The sequence below is a fragment of the Pseudorasbora parva genome, chromosome 20, assembly GCF_024679245.1.
Source record: "Pseudorasbora parva isolate DD20220531a chromosome 20, ASM2467924v1, whole genome shotgun sequence".
Taxonomy (NCBI): domain Eukaryota; kingdom Metazoa; phylum Chordata; class Actinopteri; order Cypriniformes; family Gobionidae; genus Pseudorasbora; species Pseudorasbora parva.
The window spans coordinates 7,061,987-7,074,539 of record NC_090191.1 but is presented as its reverse complement, the minus strand read 5'-3'; the positions used below and the strand labels follow the sequence as shown (position 1 = coordinate 7,074,539).

Below are 12,553 nucleotides of genomic sequence, written 5' to 3'. Positions count from 1 at the left end.
AAATATATCTATTAAAATACTGATATTGTGTCTATAACTCCTCTCTGAACTACCCGCTGCCCTGTATCAGTCAGTACTCATTTCACACAGCAGGAGTTTGAATCGCCGACAGGTCCAGATATTTAGCATGCCAAGTATCTTGCGGGCGTCGGCGATTCTCTCTGATCGCGTCTTTGATCATTCACACTGCGTGATTGTCACTCGTGTGCACAAGCACTGATTTGCCTATGATTTCTGGCATCTGTCTGCGATTTCGCAAAACCTGTCGGCGAATCAAAATCGGGGCTAAAATCGGGCAGTACGAACTCGGCTTTAGTGTGTTTATTAATTATGAATGGATCTGTATAGTAGTTATATGCGGTCCTTTGGCATATCCCTGTGGGTTTTTTTGTAGGGCAGGTTAACGTGCTTATTTGTACTATATTATACCTACATGTGAACTGAACAGAGTCAGTACTTTTCATTTGTAAAGAATGTCTGCAAAGAATGTTTGCAATAAAGAACACTGAAGGTTAATGTATCTTGCATCACATCTGAAATGGACTATCTAAAATTAATGTACTTCAAATACTCTAAAATCCTCTCTGTACAAGCAACATCTGGTACTTTGCATTATTTCCACAAATTCAGGGAGGCCTCCAAGTGATCCATGAGCAAGAATCATTCCTGTTTTATAACTTATACCATTTGCATTAACAGACTTAGCTAACTTCCATTACATCTGGGTATCTCTGTTTGATGGTGCAAGCTGTCCTTGTTCAACACGTCAACTCAAATCAGCGAAACATTTGTAGGCTAGATGAATGCAAATGAAAAGCAAGCTTTAGCTGGTGCTTTGCTGATAGTGTGAGAGCAATGTTTTTAAAAGTAATAAGTGTGGGGAGCAATCTGTTTAAAAAAAGCCATGTTTTGCTTAAAATCTCCAGCAACATACAAATGGCCCAAAGCACTGTCTCATACGTGGGTAGTGCTCCAAGAAGTGGTGCTTTGATAGCAAACCATGACTTGGAAAAAGCGATTTCTGTGTTCCCTTATCGAGAGGTTCCTCATATTGCGTATAGGAAAAACTCCTTTTCTCGAGAATATGAAGCAAAACTTTATTAATAAAGGTATCCATGGAACGCGCGCTGCACGGCAATAGCCAGGCGCGCAGCGCGCTCTGATTGGCCGGGCCGCGGCAACTGCAGGAACCTATGGTGAGGCGGCTGAGAGGAACGAACCAATGGGAGCACTCCAGAGAGGTCGAGAAAGCAGAGAAAGGGGGCTTATATTAGCATACAGGAGGCTATATAAGACCCTGATTTGCCATAGGTGTCAGATTTGATCTCTTTCAGCGAAACCTTCGCTGACCTCCGGAAAGAAGCAACCGCCGTTGAAGCAAGCATCCAGAAATGTACACAGTCATACCTTGTTTCTCTAAAATATGTACATCACATAGAAGTGGTTCAAGCACTTTTTCTCTTGTCTCAAGGTTTGCTTTGTTTCTGCGGGTGTTTCCAGGGATGCCACATGAAAGTCTTTCTCCGTTATTACTATTACTAAGGTTTTTCTAAAAACTGTATAAAACTGATATAAAACTATTACATATAAAACTGTTCTTATAAGTGAATGCTCATGTGGTGCTTAAAGGTTACTTTATATCTAATAGTCTTTCCACAGATGGATCACATATAATAATAATAATAATAATAGATTTTATTTATAATGCACTTTTCATTCCGAAGAATCTCAAAGTGCAACAAAGGGGGAAAAAAATAACAAAAAATGAATAACATGTAAAAATATAGAATACTACAAACAATCAACCAACACAAAAAACAGAACAGAAACAGAGCTGATGGTGAACAGAAACAGAGCTGATGGTGAACAGAAACAGAGCTGATGGTGAACAGAAAACAGCTGATGGTGGAAGTCTCTGTTAGCTCCGCAGCACACTGTGGTCCACTCCATGTTTTAAATTTCTCCCAGCGGCAGTGTCCTGATGACATCGTCGAGGCATGACAGCTGAAGACCAGATGATGGGTCTTCATGACGATTCAGACGGTGGGGATCGCCGCAGCACGCAGGAGGCAGACAAAGCTCTCCGGGCACTTCTGTATGAACTACTTCTATCCAGTGTGAATTATCATGTGCATTTTAAGGCTTCCTTTTCGGTTGAAACCTTTTCCACATTGTTGGCAGGTGAAAGGCTTCTCTCCAGTGTGAACTCTCATGTGCATTTTAAGGCTTCCTTTTTGGTTAAAACTCTTTCCACACTGTTGACAGGTGAACGGCTTATCTCCAGTGTGAATTCTCATGTGCATTTCAAGGCTTCCTTTTCGGTTGAAACCTTTTCCACATTGTTGGCAGCTGAAAGGCTTCTCTCCAGTGTGAATCCTTTTGTGGTCTTGAAAGTGTTCCTTTTGTTTGAAACTCTTTCCACACTGTTGGCAGGTGTAAGTCTTCTCTACAGTGTGAACTCTCATGTGATATTCAAGACTTCCTTTTCGGTTAAAACATTTTCCGCACTGTTTACAGGTAAAAGGCTTCTCTCCAGTGTGAACTATCATGTGATATTCAAGACTTCCTTTTCGGTAAAAACATTTTCCGCACTGTTTACAGGTAAAAGGCTTCTCTCCATTGTGAACTCTGATGTGATATTCAAGACATTCCTTTTGGTTGAAACCTTTTCCACACCATTGGCAGGTGTAAGGCTTTTCTACAGTGTGAATTATCATGTGCTTGTTGAAGTTTCCTTTTGTAGTAAAACTCTTTCCACAGTGTTGGCAGGTGAAAGGCTTCTCTCCAGTGTGAACTCTCATGTGAGATTCAAGACTTCCCTTATGGTTGAAAACTTTTCCACACCGTTGGCAGGTGTAAGGCTTTTCTACAGTATGAACTGTCATGTGCCTTTTGAAATTTCCTTTTGTAGTAAAACTCTTTCCACACTGATGGCAGGTAAAAGGCTTCTCTCCAGTGTGAATTCTCATGTGAGAGTCAAGGTTTTCGTGTTGCCTGAAACTCTTTCCACACTGAGTGCACATGTAGGGTTTCTCTCCAGTATGAACTCTCATATGGACTTTAAGGTTTCCATTTGTATTGAAACGCTTTCCACACTTGTTGCAGATGAAATAACTCCTAGTGTCTGTCTTTTGAGCTTGTGAGGGAATATTTTCAGTCTGTGAGCAACTAAATGATTTTCCTTCAGTTTTAAAATCATGGTTCTTTACATACAGATCTTTCTCTTTCATATCATTCAGATCTTGACTCTTCTCTTTCAGTGCCATCGGGTCTAAGGCAAAAAAAGATTAATAAAAGTTAACCACAGTTTAAGGGCACAAAGCAACAGAACCAACATACTACTAGATCCTCTATCCACTTAGCGGAAAAAGGTGTTAAATGAGTCAGCCATACATAAGCCAAAAACCACAAGCTTACATCCATCTGGGCTTCAAATCCATATTTAGTTTATAACATGCCGTGTTGATGGTCAACAAAAGAGTCATTTTTAAGTTGAGCTTGAAATGGAATATTTCCCTACCAGTACATAGCTCAAATGCAGTTAAGCCATGCTTTCCACTGCTGCTGTTCTGCTAACTTTCTCTTACTAACCCACCTTTAGGTGTTTTAGGAACTCTAGTGATGAGGAAATAAAGGGTTCAGCATAAGTGAACTATTAATGAAGTGGGGTCAACGTTTTGTTTAAAATCAGTTTTATTTTAATAAACAACAACATAGCAACAACATACATTTTTTTATTTTACTGTTATTCAAATCACTGTACAAATTGTGAATAAAAAAATAACTAAAAACTGTATTTTTCAGGCTGGTCTAGTAGAGTCCCATGACATGTTAAGGAAAAAAAAAACTAAATATCCTACCGTGGCCATGATTTAACTATATTAAAACGGAATTTGTATAACATGAAAACCCAATCCATATAATGCACCTGAACATTATAATAAAAACCTAAGTTAACAAGGTGTTTGGTTCTAGAATATTGAATATAAGCTTGAAGATTGTGCTTAGTGCTTACTGAGAAGGAGATCAGTATGACGTTGATGACCTTTGCTTTTCCATTTAAACTAAAGCATGTCCATCAGATCTGAGAGTTCAGCTGAATTAAGTAATGATCAGCGGTGTGTGTTTGTGTTAGAGGATGGATACCCAACCCGAGCCCGACTGGTCCCGACGGTACCCGACTGGCCGGGCTGGGTTCGGACAGATATTTATAAATTACGTTCGGGTTCAGGTCGGGCTCGGTCACGTCAGCGCGATAAGGCATTGAACCTTTTAAATGTAAAACGGCTGATTATGTAAGTAGCCAATAGGCCTGTTTAACTTGATGCAATGGTTTCTTTTCGTGATTAAAATAAAAGTAAAATAGTACCCTAACATCATAAATATTGGATAAAATCAAGTGGCAACCTCCCCCAGTTTCTGTTGAAGCCAATACGGAAGTGAAGTTAAAATGCAATTCACAGGCTCCAGAAGGAAGCAGAATCTCATTAAACCCTATGTTAAAATGCCCAAATTTACAGCAGAAAAAAAAAAACATGTTTACTGCCTGGAACAAATTGTGGTTTTGGTCTGTACGGCTAATTTTGCCCTTCGTGACAACAGTGAAGGGATTAAGTTTTTTATAACTTATTCGTTTACATTATATAAAGCCTTTAAGTTCTGTATAGTTAAGGGAGTGGCAATGGAAATGTCAAAAAATGTCAATGGAGGCCTATCTGAAGCCTTTCTCAGCCATCAGCTTTCAACAAAAATATCTTCATTTGTGTTCCGAAGATGAACGAAGGTGTTATGGGTGTCCAATGACATGAGGGTGAGTAATTAATGAAATAATTTTCATTTTTGGGTGAACTAACCCTTTAATGTTATTCGCATAACGTTAATATCATGCACATAAGATAAATATCCAGATCCATTATAGCAATTCAAATTTTGTGGTCAATTTATTACGTCTCCATGCAAATAATGTAAAGCTGTTAAAATTCCCAGTGCAAAATAGATATTTATATAGATATTTTTTGATTTAGTGGTCCGAGTACTTGCGTTTTTGTGAGATTCACATGTACATAGTATTAAGAGGTTGTTTTTGAAAGAGGAGGCAGATATTCTTGACTGCACAGTTCTCCATGCTCCGTCGTCAAATTTCTTTGCTTGGTTAAAGATTAAATATTTATTAAATAATAATTTTCTTCTTTTTTTCTAGGAATAATTCACTTGTTTTACTGAGTTTTACTGAGACAGTATGCATCCCTAATCATTAGTGAGTTTCACGCCATGTAAATTATCACAAAATGTATATTTTTGAGTAAACTTATTTTAAGTGTTGTATATAATTTGAAGAAAAAAAAATATTTCAGGGAGGGCAGATAACTGTACTGAATGCTGGATGATTACTCTAGACTAGAGGGTCGTGTTGTTTGTAAGGGCATACAATCACGATTTCTGACTGCAATTGGAACAATGTTTACAATGTTCTATGTCTTCAATCTTCAGTATCCAGAGGAGGCATGTGGCACATTGGAATTCATTCAAAGGTATTTTGTCACCTTTTATAGTACCCTTTAAATTGGTTTATTTTCTTTTATTGTTCCTTAATTTAGCAAATGTATATTTAATCCAATATTTAAATTGATAAAAAGGTAGATTTTTGTAAGTTTTCTATTTTAAAGTGTGTGAGTGTGTGTGTGTGTGTGTGTGTGTGTGTGTGTGTGTGTGTGTGTGTGTGTGTGTGCAACTATTCGTTGGGATATACCCTGAAAGAGGTTCGGTGGTTTCAAAGAAGACTAGAAAACTTGTCAGCAAGAAGTCTGCCACTGTCAATCCCAAAGTTGCTTCTCTAAGGAACCTTATCGATTTTGAATGGAATTTCGTCTAGGTAACTAAACTTTATGGCCACTGACACTCACATTTTTGCAGCTTCCTAAAAGAATCAACACCGCTTAAAGGATTAATTCATCCCAAAATGAAAATTTCCTGATAATTTACTCACCCCAATGCCATCCAGGATGTTCATGTATTTCTTTCTTCAATGGATGAGAAATTAAGTTTTTTGAGGAAAACATTTCAGGATTTTTCCTTCAATGGCAACCAGAATGTTGAAGTCCAAATAAATGCAGTTTCAAAGGACTTTAAAGTGCTTCAAGTGACTCCTCGATCCCAGCTTATCTAGCGAATCCATCTGGCATTTTCAAAAAAATAAAAAATAATTTCTATACTTATTAACCACAATTGTTCATATTGTGCTGGTCCGCACCAGGCATGACGTCCTCACATCGGAAAGGTCTCGCATGACATCATTAGACATCAATCTGTCATTTTTTTGAAAATGACATTGATTCGCTAGATAAGACTCTATTCCTCAACTGGGATTGAGCAGAGCCATTTGAATCTCTTTAAAACTCTTTGAAACAGCATTTATTTGGACAACATTATGATTGTCATTGAAGTCCACTGTGTGGACTGGTAAAAATCAGATGACATTTGTGACCCCGTCTCTGAAACCCCGGCTAAAGTCGCAAAATTTAATTATGAGATAATGATCGTCAAAGTGCCATAGCCATAAAAATGACGCAAATAGGTAATTTGTGTTTATTGCTGTGAATTATAAATTATACCAAGGGGTTTGAGATACAATACTCAATTTTTAATTCATAACATTATAAATAATGAAATAAGTGATTTTATTGACGCTATACTTTATACTTTTACACCAAAAAAAAAAAAATACCGGATGCAGGTGCCCTAAAAACATCGATTTTTATCATCTCAGGGGGTTTTCATAAAAAGGTTTCAGCACGTACTTGCATCGCGGTTCATCTCACATCTGATGACGCATCTTTAATTTAAGTTATAACTTGAAAATAATGCTTTATGTATGCTTCTGTCGTAGATACATGTGCTGGCTCCTCAGTTATACATTACAACAACCGCGATAATAAAAGAAAACGTGGGCAAGCGGTCTCTCTTAGTAAATTTTGTTTAATGCATGTGAGTGCTGCCGTATCTTCGAATATGAATACGGGTGTAGAGCCAGAAGACGCGATGTGAGAAGATTTGTCTCTGTGCGGTCATCGAAAGCGCGCACATGCATGTCTATCAGTGCGCAACTATATTGAGTTCTCTTTCAAGTCTTGCGCTTGAACGGACAAACTCACACAAGAAGTAGCCTTTATCAACATGTCCATCTTGATGAATATCCAAGCAGACATGGTCTGAATATGCCTTAAGTGAACATACAGTCAAGAAAGCGATACCCCTGGGTCTTAAAGGGGCAGTAGCCTTTACTCCTGTCTGTTAATGTCAAAGAAGATGAGGAATCACTCACAGCTCTTGATTGAATAGCTTTTGTTAGTTTGATAAGGTTAATATTTAATTTAAACAGTTAAATATGCAGTAATTTTTCATTTGATTACTTTATTAAATGTATTTACCTAAAAACTAATGTTAGAGCTAGACCTACCTGAAAAGAAAAGAGCATAATTTTATTATCTTTGCTCAATAGTAATTATTTGTGCTGCTACTTGTATTTAAGTTATTTGTTGTTTTCTTTATTTTTATTTGACAGTAGTCCTTTTTTCCATGAACATAGCAAATACCGAACCAAACAGAAACCGTGAACCTGAAACCAAAAACCGAATCGTGAGTAAACACCCCTAGTGTAACGCATGTAAGGGGGTGCCACAAAATTTAGAACATTTTCAAAGGGCGCCATGACTGAAAAAAGGTTGGGAAACACTGGATTAATGAATTAAGTTATCTAGATTTGACATGGCAGCACTTAAACGCGAGCAGGGACAGAAAATAGCTGATTGCTTAAACAGTTTTTCCGATATTAATCTCGGTGGAATTACCCCGAATAATGAGATAACCGGGTTTATTGAAGAAAGTGCAGGTTTGGAACAACATGAGGGTAAATAAATGATGACAGAATTTTCATTTTTGGGTGAACTATCCCTCCTTTTTTTTTACTCCAGTACTGTACTTAATGTAGCCCAGTAAAACAATTTAAGTTAGAGATTTTCTACTGAAATGTAATATTTTTTTTTTATATATATATATTTTTATATATATTAAAGGTCCCATTCTTCGCGTGTTTTTCGAAGCTTTGATTATGTTTACAGGGTGCAATATAACATGAGTTCATGTTTCGCGTGTAAAAAAACTGTATTTTTCACACAATTGACTTATCTGTACAGCGCTGTTTCCTCTGTCCTAAAAACGGCCTGATGATTTCCTTGTTCTATGAAGTCCCTCCTTCAGAAACACGTAATGAGTTCTGATTGGGCCAGCGCTTCCTGTGTTGTGATTCGACAGCAGCTTAGCGCACTTTGCCCGGAAAGGTCCCGCCTCTTACCATAACGGGGAGATGCAAGCGCTGAATGCGCACTCTTCTCCACGTGGGAGAGCAACAAGACCACGCCCCCTTTTTTGCGTGTACATGTGGGCGGAGGGTTAGTCAACAAACGGTTCTAGTGATGTCATTACATCCCTGCACTTCCTGCTATAGTCCAAACCGTCCGTTCGCTGTAGGCTTTAAAAGGGAACTTCTGTTAAATAAAATATCTTGCTTGGCATTGAACTTTGAGCTTTATAATTTTACAGGTATTATTTATGCTCTAACAGCAACATTACACACTAAAATTTCCTAAAACTAAAGTTTGAAAGATGAAATCGCGAAGAAGGAGACCTTTAATGACTTTTTCCATGGATATTTAATTTGATTAATAAAGTTATAAAAATAATTTCAATTAATTGACTTGGTAATTGTTGCTACAATCAAGCTCTTGTACCCCCAATTCGTTTGAATGCGTTTGTGCTTTTTGGACATAAGCATCATAATAAATAGGCCTGTTTTACAAACCTTTAAGAATTTTCCCATAAATGTGTCATATATCACTGAAAATTGGGAGAATCTCAGCTTTAATGTGGTATATGGCTCATATTCAGGATAATGATGCATCAAAGGTGTTGCTGTTAATATAGATTAATAAAATAAGCTTGTGTTTACATTGGAATTTCTCAAAAACATGATTTTAGTGTGTTAGAACTAACGAGCCGTAACTTAAGAAAACAACAGTCATTTTAACCCGCCTGTTAAAAAACATCAGTTACAGCTTTAACTTGTTTTTAATTTGGCAAACAACCATGGTATAAGCGGGATAATCCACGGCTAGCCATGCATTAAAGGATTTCGCCAAATTTTCACTAAAGGATAGAAGCGAAGCGGTTGCCTCTAGGTCGTGCATTAAAATCATTAAATGCATGGCTAGCCATGGATTATCCCTAACTTACAAAATACAACCGTAGATACGTTGCTTACGATCGTTCACTCGATCCTTCTAGCAAGCGTCACCTTTTCCACCATATAAGTTAAAACGATAGTCATTCGACAAGGCTATTAATTTAGTAAAAATATATATATTTATATTTTGAGAACTGAAATCTGATGTGTTTGCATGCTTGTATTTCAGTCACTGCGTAGCCTACACTGTGACTAACGTTTTATAAACATGCAATATCGTTGACAAAAAAGGAGTCTAAAATGTAGTTTAAAAAATAAAAACAGACAGACAGGGTTCAAAGTGCAAAATGCATGAAAAAATTCTGTTTCGCAGCTGTGTTACTTTGCTGGTTGCTCTAAAACTATGAATTTTGACAATGCATGGTTATGAGAATGTGATATTGGTTTAGTGCGATCATCAAATGTAACTATATAAATATATAGACTGACATGCTGCATATTTCAGAGTAAAGCACAACATTGTACTCATTTTAACATTTTAATTTGCAGTAAATGCTACACTGTAACTGAGGAACACCATTGGTTTGAAGCACTGTCAATGTTCTGGCAAAGTAAAGCCTTTTTACCATGCCAATAAAGCTACTTGAATGTAAATTGTCAATTGCTGACTGTGATGCAGTTTTTCAAATTTTAGGAGGAAAACCCACAACTCTGTTCATGGTATGCAAACACTCAATTATATATTTTGAAATATCGCACTGGTCACACTAAGAAAATAGTTATTCTGATTTCATGTGAGTGATTATGCTATTATATGGAGCTAGTATGAATAACATAAATCCTTTCTCTGTGTCCAGATTTGACTGCGATAATAATGCAAGAACTAATACATCAACATTAAAATGTCAACTTTTACAAAAATGAGTCTGTATATGGATTTAGGCCAGTAAGAGTAGTGCCTCTTTACCCTATCAAGCAACTGACGCTATCGGCTGCAGTCCCACTCCCACGCCCTGTTCTCACTCAACAGTAACTGTTTATATTTATTTGTAAGGCTATATAGCCATCTAGTGTTTACAACCTTGATAACGGCGCATAACTCAGAGGTAAATATTTAGTATTTAAGAGGATTATTTAGTAAAATCCTCCTAAAGATCGAAAAAATTAAAGGGAAAATATTGACATCCTTCAAAAATACCATTCATTTCTATAGAGCTGGACATTTTAATAAAGATCAAATGACTGAGCTTTGAGAATTAAAACCAACCTGTTTGTTCTTCAGTTTCTTCTAGTTTCACTCTGAATGTTTCTTCAATCTTCATTTCTTCACTCTCCACTTTCTTTGTTTGCCCCTCAGTTTCTTCATGTTTTAAACTGAATACATGTTCAATCTTCAGGTCTTCACTCTCCTCTTTAATAAACTCCATCTTTATATTAGTGTGTCACGTGGATCTCAATCACTTCTCCAGATGTTTTTCAGTGTTTGTCCTGTTTGAGAATAATAATAGAAAGAAAAATAAATCCACAGTAAATCTCTCCTAGTTCAGTAGTTCAGCGCACTAGTAATGGAGTCAGTCAGAGGGATTTTTTTTTTTTTTTTAAATTGAAAGCAAATTCTTGACTTTTCAAATTTTGGAAGTATAAATTGAAATACAATAAAAATGTAAATAATAATAATAATGTAAAATTAAAGCACAACACAAACATTAAATTCATTTATCAGAGATAGTTTAAAACAAGTTTACAAACTTCAAAACTTCACAGATTGTAAATAAGCTTTAAAGGTCCACTGAATTTTTTTAGCTTTTAATATGACTGTTATTTAGCCTTAAAATTATGAATAAGCTGGTATGTTCCAAAACTATGACAAAATTTGCATTTTAGGAGATATAAGCATTCAAAATTAAAACATGAGTGAGTATGCAGAATTACATTTTTTAGATGAGCTAAACATTTAGAGTCATTTATGTGTAATTTTGACACACTTTCTTGCAAATAGAGCTGTGATGGATTGCATTGATCATATGAAGTGCGAGCGCTGCTGGAATGACAACTCAGTGAGAGCATAAACATCATTTAAATCACAAAGTTTTAGTAGAATGATTATTTAAAGCATTTTAGATGTTTTATTCTTATATGTGTAACAGAGGCCAGCTAGTAGTAGTTGATGTGCAAGTAAACCTCACTCCTCTGACCTCAAGAGACGCTCTAGCGACTGACGCTAGAGGTTGGAGCCTTTAGCCTCCTTGTTAGAGCGTCTGACTCTCATGCCGGCGGACTCGGGTTTGAGTCCCGGTCCGAACAGAAGGGGTTACATTTGTGCCGTGACCCGGATGGGAGTGAGGTTTAGGGGGGTGAGTGTAACAGAGGCCAGCTAGTAGTAGTTGATGTGCGAGTAAACCTCACTCCTCTGACCTCAAGAGACGCTCTAGCGACTGACGTTAGAGGTTGCAGCCTTTAGCCTCCTTGTTAGAGCGTCCGACTCTCATGCCGGCGGACCCGGGTTTGAGTCCCGGTCCGAAAAGAAGGGGTTACATATGTATAGTGCATTAAAAGCGGGAGAGAAAGGACATTGTGACCGGGAGAGAATGCTGCCTGCATTGAAAGTGTGAGTAATGCGTGAGGGGGACATTTTTTGTTTTGTTTTCAGTGACATTACTACATTATACCACTATGTTGAATATAATAAATGTATAATGATTAGGGAAATATTTGTGGGTCCTGATAATAATACAATAATATTAATATTATTATTTTTTAATTTAAAAAAAGAAAATATAAAAAAAAAAACTCTTTATTTAGTCTTAAAATATCAATAAGTTAATCAATAAGTTAAGCATCGTGATTTATATTGAATAGTTACGTGCATACATTTTAAAATCATTTTTATTTCTTACAAAGCAGTAAATGGTTTAGCTCCCTGGTACTTAAGCGAGCTCTTAACACATTATACTCCGTCACGGCTATTGCGGTCTCAAAACTCTGGCCAGTTGATAATACCTAGAATATCTAAATCAACAGCAGGCGGTCAATCCTTTTCCTATTAGTTCCTAAACTCTGGAACAGTCTTCCTAGCATTGATCGGGAAGCAGAAACACTGTCAGTTTAAATCTAGACTAAAAACACATCTCTTTACTATGGCATACACATAGAACATTTTTAACTTTCATTATTCAAATCAATTGACTGATTGTTAGGCTGCATAAACTGGTCAGCCGGAACCATGAAAATTTCCCATAACACCTAATGTACGTTACATCATAAAAAGAGTGGCATCTACGCTAATGTTAGTCTCTCTGTTTATCCCGAGCTTTA

The 12,553-nt window shown here is 36.9% G+C and overlaps 1 protein-coding gene and 1 pseudogene across 1 annotated transcript in view; one reads left to right on the top strand and one right to left on the bottom strand.

The window, feature by feature from the left end:
- The window catches only part of LOC137049410 (zinc finger protein 585A-like), a 42,290-nt pseudogene extending 31,568 nt beyond the window's left edge, over window positions 1–10,722 (bottom strand).
- The window catches only part of LOC137049305 (gastrula zinc finger protein XlCGF57.1-like), a 250,594-nt gene that overhangs the window by 56,207 nt on the left and 181,834 nt on the right, over window positions 1–12,553 (top strand). The gene's annotated exons all lie outside the window — the stretch shown is intronic.